The 15,916-nt window shown below is 45.2% G+C and overlaps 1 protein-coding gene across 3 annotated transcripts in view; it reads right to left on the bottom strand.

Annotated features, from left to right (window-relative positions):
- Window positions 1-7,690, bottom strand: part of FYN (FYN proto-oncogene, Src family tyrosine kinase) — a 138,727-nt gene extending 131,037 nt beyond the window's left edge. The window contains exon 1 of one of the 3 annotated variants that reach the window (XM_059467436.1): window positions 7,380-7,690. The gene's annotated coding sequence lies outside the window, so the exon portion shown is untranslated. The remainder of the gene's footprint in view (window positions 1-7,379) is intronic. The other 2 variants (XM_059467437.1, XM_059467438.1) reach the window with 2 other exon arrangements.
- Between the last annotated feature and the right edge of the window lie 8,226 nt (window positions 7,691-15,916).

The following is a 15,916-nucleotide window of genomic DNA, read 5'->3' as shown; positions in this document are numbered from 1 at the left end:
GATACTGTACTATTTAAAATATTAATTTTAAATAGTTTTACTCCTTCTTGAAGAGAGAGAGACCAGCAAAACATTTTCAATTAATTTGGAAATGGGAGTGAGAGTGTTTCTTGATGAAATCACCAATTTAAATGCTGCACAGACTGATAACATCCAAAAATTTCATAATCTGTTGGCTATCTCACAGATTAACCCCAGAAGGAAATTTAGGAGTTTTCAGTTGCTTCCCAGAGAAGACAGGCAGCAGAACTGGCATTTTTGTTGATCTTTGGACAAAAATGTTGCTGGATATGGGCTCCCTCTCTGTAATTCAAAATTTATTGGCATACAGTGACAGCATGCAAAAGGACCTGTTCACAGGAAGTCCTAAAAACGTGCAAGAAGTCATGAACTTCACCATAATAAAGTCTCTCCACCATTAACCTCATCACCAAGAACAAAACCTGAGCATTTACATATAGTTTAAGACAAGAAAACAGTCTAATTGCCTTCTCATATGACAGAAGTTTCCATACCAAGTCTCAGAGATGCTCTTTTTTCTTGGAAAAAAAAAACATATCATAGCTGCCTGGTGAGGGGTGCCCATAAAGAAAAACCAGTCCCAAGAACAAACAAATATCCTCTCTTTTAAGGGTGTGAAGTTTGTTTTGCTTACACCTGCTCTCCCCCTCTGTCCCTGGGGTGAAAGCAGCTGGAGGACATCACCATCTTCCAAACAGGGCTGTGAGCTGGTCTCCTCTGCTAAGCCCTAAGGAATGACCAGGTATGGGATGAAGCTGTGTGCCCAGCACTTTCATCACCCACTGTGGTGGCTTCTGGCTTGGAGAACTTCTGAAGCAACCAACAACAATTCTTCTCAATTATTCTGGGCAAGAGCATCAACTTCAACTATAAGCCCCAGGGCAACTCTGTGGTTTAAAGGTCAGGTGCAAAGGGGGAGAAAACCCAAAATACATGTTAAAAAATAATAAAAAAATCAAAACTCAACACAATTATCTGTACATTGTTATCAGCAGCCAAGACAGGAAATGCATGATATTCCAAAGTCATGCCAGGAAAACTTTCAGAGCTGTCTTTTTTGTAAGTGGTACAGCTGCAAGTCAAAGATCAACGTTACGCAAAGTGCTCTTTCACACACAGGTTGTTCAAAAACAAGGGAGGTTGAAAGGTCTTTATTCATACAATAAAAAGCCTTCAAATGAATGTTAAAGTTTATTTGTTAAAAAAAACAGCAAAACCAAAAGACCCAACCCCACCCCCAACAAGTAAAATAATTGAAATTGTAAAGTAAAAGGATGCTAGGAATCACCAGACAGGCCACTAGGGAACTGTCATGGAATAGTAAAGTTTTTCTTTAAAAAAGCACAAACCTGAATGGGCATTTAAGATTAATCTTCATTTTCACAGGCTGTTTAACTTCTCTGTATAGAGAATATAGCAAATTTAGACCTGCCGTGATTGAGATTATCTGGCAAAAATATTTTCTACTTGGACTATACCAAAAAGACTCGAGAACTATTTTGGTCAGATCTGTTAACAGAGGAAAACTGGAGCCAAGAGGAAAAGGACAATTTTAAACAGAGAAGATATTTCATGTAAGCCAAGCCAATCATTTGAGGTTTCCTCCTTACTCCTCCCAAAATCACTAAAACAAGAGTTATTTTCATGTTAAAATGGTGCCAAACACTTCTTTTCTGTTAAAGCAAATGTCCTCAATCATACACACACAAGGGCAGCTTCCTCTGCCTGCTTCAGCCAGCTCTTCCCTCGGTCTGTTCAATGTCCCTCCACCCTGCTACTCCTCCCCTTCTTCATACATTGTCCTGGTGCCATTACCATCACTTTCAGCTTCAAAACACTTTCCAAATTCACCACTGTTTTACTTACGCTTTGGTGAATAAAACTATACTTTCCAAGCATTTATGGAAGCTTCAGTACTGATGGTACAATTTGTCTGACATGTAAGGTCCCAGTTTCAGGTTATAACTGTCCTTACAGAGCCAAAGCTTTAGATGTTGATCTGTCTTTTAGAGCTCCCAGAGCCGCTGCAAGGGAGCTTGGAGGATGTGCAGATGATCTTCCAGAGGCCATGCCAAGAGCTGGGAAGCAAAGTGAGCTATGTGAGGTGCAGTCTTTCTGTTCAGGGCTGGTTGGTGATAGTGCCTTTGTCTTGGGGAGAGCAGACTAGCTGCTCTCACAGCACAGGATTCAGTACTATTAAAAGTGTCTCTGGCTCCTCTGAGGAGCTCTGACTGGCATCCTTTCTACGTCAAAGCACTGAACACATCACTCACAGCCGCTTCCCAACATCCCTCCTTTCTGGTTGTAGCCACAGCGAACCTAAAGCAGGATGGAACAAAGAATTTCCCTAGGCCAGAAAAGGCCTCCAGTCATTGTTGCCTCCTAAAAAATCCACCAAAACAGAGCAAAACAAATAAGCACAGAAGGGTCACCTTCCCCTTTCTCATCAAAACATTCTCACATGTTTTGCTGCTGCCTTGTAGAGTTCACCACATTAAACCACATCTCAGTATAATGAACATCAGTGAACTTGTTCTAAAAATTTAGGTTTCTGTCTTAAGCAAGAAGGATTATTACTCACAGATACTTTAAAAAATTATAGTGTGGGAGAGGCAACTTTCAGAGCTGCAAGACTTCTCTGAATCAGGAGAAGCTGGGCAGGAAAATGTGGGCTAACCTCTCCCCATAGCACCTTGTCACAACCAACATAATCCATTCAAACTGGGATGTCTTTGATACAAAAAAGGAGCTGCATCTTAGGAAGGGCAAGTTTAAAATTAATCTGCTGTCTTCATCCCTCTTGGAAAAAAGATTTAACCTGGACCATGTAATTCAAATCAGTTGATATTGCCAGGCTATCTTTTTTGATAGCTTTTTCAGATTAAAAACATTCATTCAAATTCATGGTATACAAGGAATAGAGCTGGTCAAGAAAAATCGGACAGTCATTTTCTGCCAGATGATTTAGTTCTATCGACACCTTAAAGCTCTGTAAAACTGCTGCTGATTTTATACTCCAGTAAAAAGTCAAGGTGTCAGAGGTTCTATTTTGCTCCAAACAGGTGGCAGTATTTTGAGTTGAAATCCTTGCTTTCACAGCAAGTTACCATTTAGAACAGTCAGAAGCAAGATGAGGCATCATGTTTTGACTGACTTGAAATAATATGATTTTTCACCTCCCCCAGTAAAAGCAGTGATATCGTTCAATTTTGTTTCCGTTCCAAGTGAACTAAAGTTCCAAAAAAGCCCTACAAAATGCGATTGTTTTCCTGCAGCCAGTGGCAAGGACAGCAACAGGGTACTGCAACGCCTGTAAGGTCAGGCCTGTTCCCAGTTTCAGGGCTCAAGGACACCTCCCACGGACAGGTTTCACCTGACCACTGTCAAAGCAGGAGGCAGACTGCCTGCCCGAAACCAGAGCCCTGCCCGAGGCAGCAGGCGAGGCTGCCCTGGAGCACGGCGCTAACGGGGCTCTCGCTCCCCAAGGAGAGCCACACACACCCCGCGTGCACCGAAACAGCTTCAGCCTTTCATGTTTCATCTGCACCTGTCATTCCTCTGTCTGCAACTCAGGCACTAAGGGCAAAACCCATGGCAGGATGCAAATGCTAGAAATCCCAATTCTTCTACACCTGCATGTTTATCGTCTACTGAAATGCAAAGCTGGCTGGGGTTTTTTGTTTGTTTGTTTGTTTGTGTTTTGTAATTTGTCAGGGGGTTTTGTTTGTTTGTTTGGGGTTTTGGTGTGTTTTCTTTTTTTAATATATATATAAATTATTGCTACCTCACCAAAATTTTTAGCCTCTAATAGCTAACCTTAAGCCACCAGGGTACAAGTGAGACACCCAGCAGGCAGGCAGATGCAGCCCTGAAGTTTCAGCTCCTTCTGAGGTGAACGATGCAGCCCTGAAGTTTCAGCTCCTTCTGAGGCACTTTGCACTGGGTGGCCCTGGCAGCATTTCCCTGGCTGCTGGGAACTCAGCTCTGAGGTGCACAGTGCATTCAGCACGGCACAGCAAGCAGCCACATCCCTGGTTCAGGAGAGCCACGTCTCCAGGGATCACAGCTCAGGGTGCTCCTCACGGAGGCACACAAACGCTTTTGCGGGTTTCGCCTCAAGTAAATGGCTGACTTGCACAATACAGATCCGTGGGCCTTTTGTCACCAAAGGAATCCTTAATTGCTGGATTTCAATGAGACTGCTCGGGTGAACCAGATTTGTCGGTACAAGTCCTGGTTTTGGAGTAATGGGTCAAAGGGACTTGTGAAGACACTTCTGCGGGAGCTGCAGGGGTGGGAGAGGGCCAGGAGTTACTGGTTTTCTCCCTCTGAAAGGAAGGTCACTTTGACAATACACACTGCCGGCAGCAGACTTGCCCATAAAGCAAATTACAAAGCACTGCCCATGACACAAACAAACACCACTATTATACATTCAAAGTAGTGCCCAAACTGAATTAAGCAGAACTTTACAGAACAAGTTTGAATCAAATATTAATGTGCACCCCAGAGAGAAGGACGAAGGGAAAGCACATGCCTCCAATTCTTTTTCTCCCTGAAGTAAAAAGCACAGTAATGCAGCAAGACAGAAGAGTGAAGGTGCTGGTTAAATAAAAGTAATTGGGCATAAGATGAAAAACACCTCTATACTTTCCTTTACACAATTAAACATATGATACTGTAGATGTACCATATTACCATATTACAGTGTGAAATCATCACAAATGTGCTGGGCAGTTTTCACTCACCTTGGCCACAATTTTATTACACTGTAAATCAGTGCTGACGACACCATGTCCAGATTAGTGTATTCAGCTAAGCCACAGGGCCAGTGCTCACAGAGGCCCTCATCATATCAGACTCCACTCATGATTTCAGATGACACCATTTAGCTATTTCACATGAAGGTATTGTGGAATCTGTTGTAGTCTGTCAAAAATAAAAAGTTCCTCAGCAATGTTTTTCTTACTCATATGAATACTCATTTTCTTACTCAATAGAAATTTACCACGGGGTCCTAACTTTTAAAGACACTTGTTAAAATGATCAATATCCAACTTCTTTACACCAGCTTATTCATTTCTGGCTTACACTGACTGCCATGCTCATATGCCAAAGCCATTTGTCCCTCACTGAAGACATGTATTTACTCAACACCAAAATAATTTCCAGAGAAGGCTGTTCAGAGTTTTATACTTAACTGGAATTTTATGCCACTGTGTTTTTCACCAGCAGGCAACACAGAGTTTCTGAAATAACATGCCTGAAGCATAAACCACAAAACACCACAGCCAGTGGCCTACCATCAGACAACTTTGTATTGAAAATTGTTTCTTTTGCCAAAGACAAGCCACGCAGATGAGGCAGTAATTTGTTGGAGGTGGAGTGGAAGGATGCTTACAGGCACCCTCTAAGAAGCATCTGAACATTTCAACAAATCTGCAGCCTACTATCAACAAAATACAAATTTCTAAAGCATTAATTAGGCAATCTTTCTCTTTTTCATCAAAATTATAACTTTATGGGGTAAAAAGGGCACAAGAAGGAACCCAATGTTTTTTCACGAGAGATACCATTCTTAAAATTGTTCTTATATTGTGAAAAGACACTGACCTACTGACATCCATCAAGTGCTACTAGTTTTCTGAGTACACACATCAAGGTGCTGAAAACTCCTGAACCACTGGGGCAAAAGTAACAACCTTTCCACTTTAGCGATACTAAATAAATGTGCAACTGTAAAAATGAACTGTAGCCCCTCCAGTTTCCCACTGGGTCAAGCAGTGGGTACAGTGGATGTAACTGAGAAGTTGGAGATGTTGCCTTCCCTCCCTTCCCACTCTGGTATTTTTCTTCTGCACTCCTTTGTTCACTTAACAGGACTTTGTTTGAAGTGTGTTTTTACTCCTTCACTGCATGACCAACCCACACAGTCAGAAGACAGGCTTATAAAAACCACAGATCTCCAGCAGGGAGCTCAACGGTGGGTGTAATATTGGACACAGCTCTCCATTCATCACGCACATTCTCTGGATTTCAAGTTGACAGTGTCCCTTTAGCTTACTGTTCCTCCTCATGGGAGACCAGGCGAGTCAACCCTAATGAAAACACTTCCTCCACCAGCATGTAAACAAACAGATCTTCACCTGCAACTGTTCTCAGCTTCCAGAACGCTAGTTAGAAACACATCAAGACAAAAAGAAAAAAAGGAAAAAAGGAAAAGAAAAAAAGAAAACAAAAAGGGGTGTGGGAAGGAGATACTAAAAAGTGTTACAGCTGCAGGGATGGTGGAAGGAAGGATGTGGGAGTTAAGGAGGTTGTATACAAGGAGGAAAATGACAAGGTCTCAAAGGCGTTCCCAGTCTTGTGCATTTCAAAAGCCCGGTCCGCCCTGGTCACTCGTTATTTAGCGTTTTAAGAATCAGAGCATATCAGAGTGACGGATGAGCAACTGCAGAGGGCTGCTTTCCACTCAGCCCAAACCTTCTCCACCAGCACCTACTCAGCGCTGCCCTCCCCGTCACTGCTGAAGGGACCGAGGTACCATGGGCTTGTCCCCACAAAGTGACCCCTTCCCTGGCCAGCCCTCTCCCAGCGCTCACGCACACGCAGAACCCACAGAGAGCAGAAACCGGGCGAGATCCCGAGGAAGCAGAGGCCAAACTGAGCATTATTAAGGAGGTCGGGCGACACGTACACCGTGGCTCTGCAGACGCAGCAAAACGCTGGCACCCATGGTGTGGCGTTTGGTATCTCTCCCTAATCTCAAATGTAGCTGAAAAGAAACTGGCACCAGATCAGCGGCCTCGTCTGGGAAGGAACAGAGAGGCTCTAGGGGAGACACAAGAAACAAGCCTCTTTTCACATCCTACCACCCTTGGGCATTTTGTGCGTCCCTTCTTTCTTCCCTGAAAGAGGCCTTTGTCACAGACGCGCAAATCCTATACGATTTATTTCAGAGGGAGAGAAGGTCTTTTTATTTATTCCTCCCCCCTCCCCTTTTTCGCAGTTCGGCGACAACAAATACGTCCCTGTGCTGCGCCCCCTCCCCGCTCCCCGGCCGGCGCCCTCGGGGGCGGGGGGCAGCGGCACCGCGACCCCCGAGCACGCAGGGGCTGCCCCGGCCCTGCCCGCGCTGCGGCCGCGGGGTCCGCGTGTTCCTGCGTGGGGGAGACCCGCAGCAGCGCGGCCGCCTCCCCTCGCCGGGAGCCCCCGCACCCCGCCAGCGCTCGGGCGCACAAAGGAAACAGACCCGCCGCAGCATCCATCCATCCATCTATCCACCCATCCATCCATCCATCCATCCTTGCATGCATGCATGCATCCCCCCGCCCCCGCTGCTCCGGCCCCTCCGTTACCTGAGGCGGCTCGGCTTGGCTCGGCTCAGCTCAGCGCAGCGCGGGGCCGGGGCGGCGCCGCCGCACTCGCATCCTCCTCGCTCCGCTCCTCCGCCGGCTGCCCCCGCCCGCCCGCCCGCAGCGAGGGGCGCCGCTCCGGGCGCCGCTGCCTCTCCCGGGGCGGACGCGCTGCGTCGAGCCGCGGCCGGGCGCGGAGGCGGCGGCTCCGTGAGGCGGCACAGCCGCAGCCTGGGCAGGGATGAGCTCTCACGGGCTGTCCGCGCTGCCGCTGCTGCCTCGCCTCGCCTCCGCTCCGCCCGGGCGAGCGCGGCTCGGGCGCTCCCTCCCTCCCGCCGGGGCTCTGACAGATGGCGCAACCGCAGCGCCGCCGCCGCCGCCGCCCGGCCCCGCTCGGAGCCGGCACCCCCCGCCCGCCTCGCCCCTCCGCGGGGGCGGCCCCTGACTGACAGCGGCGGCGGCCAATGGCGGGGCGCGGCCCGCAGCAGCCGCCACTCTGATTGGCGGGCGGCGGGGGAGGCGGGGCGCGCGGCCGCGGGCGGGCAGCGCCCACCGACGCCCCCGAGCAGCGGCCGCCGCTCCGGGCACCCGGCGCGGCCGTGACGGAGGCGGACCAGGGCTGGGAAAGGAAGGGAAGGGGGCGAGGAGGAGGGAGAAGGAAGGAGAGGAGGGGTTGCCGCTCCGTGTCGGGGTTCGCGGCCGGCAGCTGCCAGCGCCGGAGCGGTTCGCGATGCTCCGAGCGCCGCTGGGGCGCCTCGGGAGGAGAAGGGAGGAGTGAGCTGAACGTCTCAACATCCCCGATGAATGGGAGAACAATCTTAAGCAGATTATGCGTCTTTGTGAAAGACGACGGCTTGTTTTACTACTATGGTTTGTTTTTTATCCGTAATTCTTGAAATTGGCAATAGTGGGTGATAAGGCGACGGCGGGAATGAAATACGCGGAGGTTTTCCAGAGTTATGGTTTTATTCCATTTTCCACATTTAATCACGGAGTGCTCAGCCGGCTGTTTTGGGAGCAGCGTCAGTCCCACGAAGCTGGTCTGTCAGGGTGTAGCTGCTGCCCCACAGCGCGGCTGGGGCTTCGGTCCTGACTGCGGTCAAAGATGTGCGGGCAGCCCTGTCCCCAGTCACGGGCACCCTGCTCCACAGGCAGGGCATTGGAACAGCTCTCTGCACACTTTGTTCCCTTCAGCTTCTCAGCAACGCCGTAAATGCTCCCAGCGTTTCTCAGGGTGTTGCATCCACCTCCCACGCCCGCTGAAAGCACCGCAAGCTCCAGCTTCAGGTCCTGTCCCCAGCACCTCCCTGTCTGTGACCCTGAGTGCTCCCATGCCGACAGATTGGCGCATCTCACTGTCACTTGTCTCCTAGGCTTGGAAAGATCTTCTGCCTTAGGACTGAAGATATTGCAGTCTAGGCTTCAACAAGAACAGGGGAGACATACAAAATACAAAAACAGAGGGAGAGAAACTTAATTAACTGTGTTGAAATAGCAAAGAGAACTATAACACAAGTTTTCAATAAATGAGGTTTACATTTCTCTCCCATTTCTTCTTGGATTTAATTTTTGTATGCTGGTATTTAACCAGAGAATTATGTCATCTTGGTAATTTGATTTCCTGATGAAATTATGGTTTTACAAGTTCAAATATAAACTTGTTTCTTATCAAGATGTCACAGCTGAGTGCTCAGAACAAAAGAGGTTTTCCCCTCTCTGTCTGGGTGACTGTGTAAGTTGTGTGTAGGTGACTCTTGATCATTACATTTCAGGACCTGAGTTTGTTTCACAAGTTCACATAAAGAACTTGGAGAAGATGGGGAATTCCGAAATAAAATGTTACTTATGTCACTTCTCATTTTAAACCTCACTGTAGATGTACAAAGAAACGAGTCTTTCAGGCTTCCAGGTAGCTATTTTTTGTTTCCATCCTAATCCTTCTATGCAGATTGTTTTTTTTAATCATTTATTTTACCATGTAAAAGGTATAATCAACACAAGAGTAGAAATGTATAGATCAGCTGAATAAACAACCTTTGATTTTCTTCCTGTGGGATGAAAACTGCAGCTCGGTGGAGGGGTGTGATGATGCCTTCCCAGAAACACGCACTGGGATCCTGATGCTGTAGACTTTGGGGAGCTGAGGCTGCAGCCCTTGGGCCAGCACAGGGACCAGTTCATGCAGAACAGAACTTCAGCTGGCCAGAGCAGTCTGGAGGCAGAGCAGATTTATGGACTTCCAGCTTGGAGACTATCAGGACTGCAAATGGTGTCTTAATACTCTGGGATCCTCAGCGGAGAGCCAGCATGTGGCTCTAAGGAAAGGGGCATTTTTGCATGCCTTGTTTGCCTTTTCTATGGGTTTGTACATAATCTTACCTCCCCACAAGACAACAGAGGTTTCTTAGGGACCTTAAGCACCTTGGAAAATAATTAATCAGATATTCTTTCTGCAAATCTACAGGACAGAAATGCACTTAATTTTCTAGTCAAATAATCTCTGTCTGAAATTTGAATGCTCTTGCTCTGAATGAAAACTAGAATGGCACAAAGAAAAAAAACCAACTGAAACAAAAACCTACTTGACACTCTTTTTTGAGCCAAACTAGAAAGTAACCAACTAATCAATGAAATCAGACCAAAGCAATATCACACAGCAGCCACAGGACTGCTGTAAGCCTGGGCAGACAGACTGGCTCAGCAGCATGTCATTGAAAGTCTGATTCTGAGCTAATGTAGCTGAAGAGGAGCAAGGTGTGGAGCCAGGAATCGAGTGCTGGCAGTGGCATGGGCAGCACAGGAAGAAGCCTTGGTTTTTCCCTTTAGGGTACCTGCACTTCCCTTAGGATCACAAAGCTGCTGTGAGTTCCTGCAGCCCCAGTGGCAGAGGAGAGATGTGCTGGAGTGTTCCCTGTGTGTGAGCCAAGCCCACATGTCCCCACAGCAGCTCCTCCTCACACAAATCTTGTTCTTCAATACTCATCACTATGGTTTGACTGTATTGATATTTGCCTTCAGGAATCACCCAGAAAACCCGACAGACATTCTCCCAGTTAAACAGAAGAAATAATTAAATTTACCTACATAACACAGGAACAGTTCTTTATACCCTCCTCTTATTCTGTCAACTTTTCTAAATACCCTAACCTTTAAGTGTTTTCTCCCACCTTTGTCTGTGTAGCCTTCCTCCTCATGCCAAACTATTTTCTCCTTTCTCCAACCTCATTTTTAAACACTTATTCATTAAAATCTTGAAATAATGTCCATTGAAATGCTGCTTTTCCATCAGTCATTTTCATGGAAATACTGTCAAAACCTTAAATGTGCAATCACATGTGCTAAACAATGTGGTGTGAAGATTTTCTCCTCTCCTTCCTATTCCCTGCTCCTATCTTCCTATAGTGATACATGGCTTCTCACAGCAATATGAAAATGACAGAGTCTGATTAGGATTTATTGATATCAATGATTTAGCATCTGGGAATACAGGGTAGCAGTCCCAAAATGACACACAAGTGTCTTTTGGACTTGTGAATGGGCAAGAAGTCAGTGACAGCTATCATGAACGTATGCTGAATAATTAATGTCCACAGTTTTCAGTGAAAGATAATATTTTGAGAAGCCAAACATGCTCACAGCTGTAACAGCAAGGAGATGTAAAAGCAGCTCTTTTGTAGAACAGGGCAGGACATCAGTTTCCTTGGTTGTGTCAAGCCACTCTTGGTAAAAGTAGGCTGACTGTCAGGAATAACCATCAGAATTATTTGCTGGATACTTCTGAGCCATAACTTGTAGAAGTCAGATCCTAAGAACTTGTATTTTAAAAGATCCCCAAAGTATTAAATGTTATAGTGTCTTTATTTTTTCTTTTTTTTTAAATTAATAACAAATGTTATTATGGAGATTACCTTTCATAAGGATTAACAAACATAATGCTTAAATTCTTCATTCAAACCAATGCACTAGTCACAGACTGATAGGTCACTAATCTGCTTCACCATTTTATCTTCTGTCTTACACTTCCTCCCTTTTTGCATTGCTAACTTGGCAACATTTCCATTTGTTTTGGTTTTGGCTGGGTGTATTTTACCAGCCTGTCATGTATGGCATATTATAAATAATTACGGAGTAGTGGCGGGGGGAAAGGGATCTGAACTTGCCTACACTATTTTAGGAGGCTGACAGTATTTGCCTCAAACATCCCACTGTGCTTCAGCTGGAGAGTGCTAAATGGGTCTTGCTGACTCACAGGTGATTTCTGCCAGGGAATGCTGAGGTGACAGGTCTGCCTCCCTGGGGACAACATCTCTGAGGTGTGAACAGCAACCTGGAAGCAGAAGGGAGGTCTGAACTGAGCTCTTCCTCATGCTCATCAGCAATAGTCACACTAATACACAGAAGCTGAAAGAAGGGTGTTGGCAGGGATAGGAAAAGAGCACTTTGACATTTGTGTGTTAGGTAGATCATTTGTGGGAGCAAGTAGACAGGAGAAACATCATCACCTTATATCTTTAAGGAATAAACAAAATTGGCCTTTCTTATTGCTGTAGAGGGTCTTATCTCAAACATTTACATTCATATAAGCCTGCTTTTCTAACTGTCTCAGAATATTCCAAACCCAACAATTAGAAGAGCTGTTTCCTCAGACACTACACAGACATTTTCCGAAACCAGCAAAGCAGGTGTTAAACTGTAAGAACAGCATCTTCAAATGGCATCATGCATTTTCTAAAAGTCAAATTTCTGTGTTTATAAGTTCCAGATGTGTTTGCACTCTCTGTGGCTACAATGGACATGGGGGATAAAACAGACATGGGACAACCTTAGGAAATCCAGAAACAGAGTAAAAATATTAAAGCCATTTTTCACAACTTCCAGATTTATTAGAAGTCACATACTACTCAAGTCAGAAAAAGAATTCTTACTCTTATTTTACGTACTCAAATAAACATTTTAAATTCTCTGGAAGTTGGTAAAAGGCATTGACTTCCAGTAAAAATATTTTTTAAATGACAGTGAGGAGCCTGTGGGATAAGAACAGTAATTTGTTGCATGTATAATCCAGCCAAGGAACATAGCAGTTCTCTTCTTGGGATGGGATATTTTCAAAGATACAGGAAGCAGTGTGTATATTACATCACATAATTTTGTAGACATGAAGAACAGATAATATGCTTAAAGATGTGCCACTGTCCTCCTTCTGCTGTCAGCACTAGCCCTCTGCTGAGCATCAGAGGATGCTGGGAAGGCTGGCTTCCTACAGCAGAATAAAGCCCAAGTTTATCCTTAAATACTACTTTCTCCATTTATGTGTAGACACCAACACCATAGTAGATGCACTGATAAACTGCAGATATATTTCCAGGAAATAGGCCCCCATAGGGCATTGTGATTCCCAGAAGTATACAGTTTTATTAAAAAAAAATAGAAGTATGCAGTTTCTTGTCTGTCACTGTCTCCAAGCCACACTGTGTAACAGAACTAACACATTAATCTTCAGGTCTAAAATGTCAGCACATGCTAAGAACTAAATGAGTCCGTGAGGATACTCAGATTATCCGAGGGGGCACTTTGGCTATAGTGCTTCCATTCCCAGGATACAAAATGGGGACAAAAATGTCTTCTTACTTGTGCAGCCTAAAGATTAATTACTATTTGTGAAGAATTATAAATATTCTGGGCAGGCTGTACTGCAGAAGCATGAAGAAAATTAGTAATACTCTTTCCATTGTGGGGCTGAATTTTTGCACAGTGCCACCTCCTGAATATGAGGAGAGGCATATTTCTATTTTCTCTCTAATCCTTTTGGCCATTACATCACCAAATGAGTCAGGATCATCTCAAAAAAATAAAACTATTCTTCCTGTGACTAACTGCTGCATGCACTCAGGGAGGCTACAGCAAGGTTATGTAAACTGTCCCAGTTCTGGCACTACCCAACTGTTGAACTCTTGACCTTCCACTTCTCGTGTTCTTTTAATCTATTTTTGGGTGTGATTTCCCAGTTTTCTTGGTTTGTTGGGTTTTTTTTTGGTTGGTGTTTATTTTTTTTTTTTTAAACTCTAATGGTAAAACAACCCAGAGATCTGTCAGCTGGAAGTTGTCTGGTTCCATGTGTATCGTCAGCAATGACATATGTTAATGAGCTTATTAGAGGGTTGGGAGAGTCCTTTGGTTGCCTGCCCTCCTCCTCCTGGAGGCTGCAGTTACCACCCAGGAGCAGGGGGCTGTCCCTGTCTGCCTGGGACAATTATTAGGAAGGTACAAAGTACACATATGAGCAGCGAGTTTCCAGCTGTCTGGTGACAGGGGGTGCTGGTGGGTGTTCCCACAGTTTGGGGTGGGGGCTGAGCTTCTCCCAGATTGTTTTATATGCCTTCTTTCCCAAATCTGCCCCTTTCTACTTGGGCTCATAGAGGCTGTGTTCTCTCTAGTGCCCCATCCGATTGTCCCTATCAGTCACCAACAGCCTCGATGCACTGTTTTACTGACAGTAACCTCTTTCTAATGAGATGCTGACTTGTGGACTGGATTCCAAGCAAGCATTAATAAGATTTGCATTTGCTTTCAGCTTATTAATCAGAGCCTCTTCCGCTGGTGTTATCTCCAAGGAAAACACATCCTAGCCAGCAGTGTGCTCATCGAGCTCTTTACCCACACTGTGTCTGCTGGCACCTGCAAATGGATGTGATTCAGTGTGAACCTCCCACAGAGCAGCCTTCACCTTGCTGTCATCACCTTGGCAGCACCATGGAATGCTGTTGTGGAGCTGCAGTAATGCCACTGCTCTCCTTTTCCATCATTCTCACCTCTTGTAGTATTTTTGAACAGGCTATTTTGTTGACAATGTCAAAGTGAGCCAGTGCCCTCATCGGCTTATTTTCTAACTGGGAGTCTTTATTGCTTGGCAATTGCAAGTGCATCTGTCATTAGGGATGAATTCTGGATCATTCAGCTAAAGAAAAAGCAATAATCATGGCACTGTGCCATAGCTGCCTGTATACAGATGACCATGCTCATCATTTGGACATTCCCTAGCTGCACTGGAAAACAGATATAGGATGTAGTGAAGCCAGGCAGAGGGAGGAATGAAATAAACGTGGCCACACTGCCCTCTGAGATGCACAGCCGCTGACCTGTCTTCACCCAAGAGCAGAACTAAAAACTTTCTAAGGCTGTTTCTACCCAAAAAGGGGATCTGCTGAGTCTGGAACAGATTACCATTTTGCTGAACTGTTCAAAGCTCCTTTGATTATCAAATCTTAAAGTACCTAAATAAGAGATTGTTCCTCAATGAGCCTCCCACAGCTGGAGCTGCATGCAAGGGTGAGGAGCAGTGTCCCATGTCAATGCAAGATTTAAAATGAACCAGACCCAGAATTGTTAATCCACTAGCAGAAGAGAGAAAACACAGAAAAGTGCCCATACGAATGCAAAACCCAAATGCACAGAGGCAAAATCTAGACAAACAAAATTAAAAGGGCAAAATGAATAATCTGAGGAATAATAAAGGTCTCCCTGCACACAGACTTTGTATACAGTATTCATGGAAAGAGAAGTCATTGAGATTAAATGTACTGATAAAAGCAATAATACAAAATAACATTGTCAAGCAGGCAGGAAGTGAGACCAAGAGTCAGATTTTGCAGGCACGTGTTATTAATGTGGTGCAGGGGCATGGAAACAGGAATGATGCTGTAAACCTCAGAAAACCTAATGATATGAATACAAGGTAGAATCAAAAAACCTGTTCTGAGATAAAACCCCATGATGCAAACTCAAAAAACCTCTCAGGAAATCAAATGCAAAAGAAGCAGTAGGATAGTGGGAAATATGTGAAGGGATAAGATTTCAGTCTTGTCTGAGAGAAAAACTCAGTCAACCAAAGTCCTGTAGTGATGATAGGAAGGTATAAAATTCTATCTGCCATCATTGCTCTGAGTCCCTTGAAGGTGAGGTCAACAGGTCATGGTGTCACTGTGTCAATGACTGTACCAGCTCAGGCAGGATAAGCATCTTCTGTCACACAGATCACATCGACTCTGTGCATGAGCATTTTGCTGCACCCTTCTCTTACACCCTTTTCCTACCAGCAACAGCAGGATATTCTTTTTTTTTTTTTTTTGGATATCCATGCTTCACTTCAGTGTTTATTTCATTTGAGAACTAAGAATGTTTGGCTGGTAATCAAGCTCCCTTTTCCCAAGAGTGCCTTTTGGGTGTTGCTGAAGCACGTATCTAAGTGTGCTTCCACTTTCCCTGGATGAGGAAAAGCTCAGCAAGCATAGCAGCCAGGACAGGACAGCTGGAGCTCATGACTAAATACCTTCCTGGATGAAGATTATTTGCTTTATAATAAAGTATACTTGCTTTGGAGGAGCAGGATGATTCCCAGTGCTTCATGGCTAACTGTGGTAATGTTAAAAGCACCCAGGTAAGTCGAATTGCTCCTCTGCAAGATTATAGACCTTATCTAGATACAGAAAGTTGGCAGTGGCATTTAGGCTCCTATCTGCAGAAGTGAGTAATCCTTGTCAACA

The sequence above is a fragment of the Ammospiza nelsoni genome, chromosome 3 (assembly GCF_027579445.1).
Source record: "Ammospiza nelsoni isolate bAmmNel1 chromosome 3, bAmmNel1.pri, whole genome shotgun sequence".
Taxonomy (NCBI): Eukaryota; Metazoa; Chordata; class Aves; order Passeriformes; family Passerellidae; genus Ammospiza; species Ammospiza nelsoni.
Note: the sequence above shows the minus strand (reverse complement) of the source record. Positions and strands in the feature narration are given on the sequence as shown.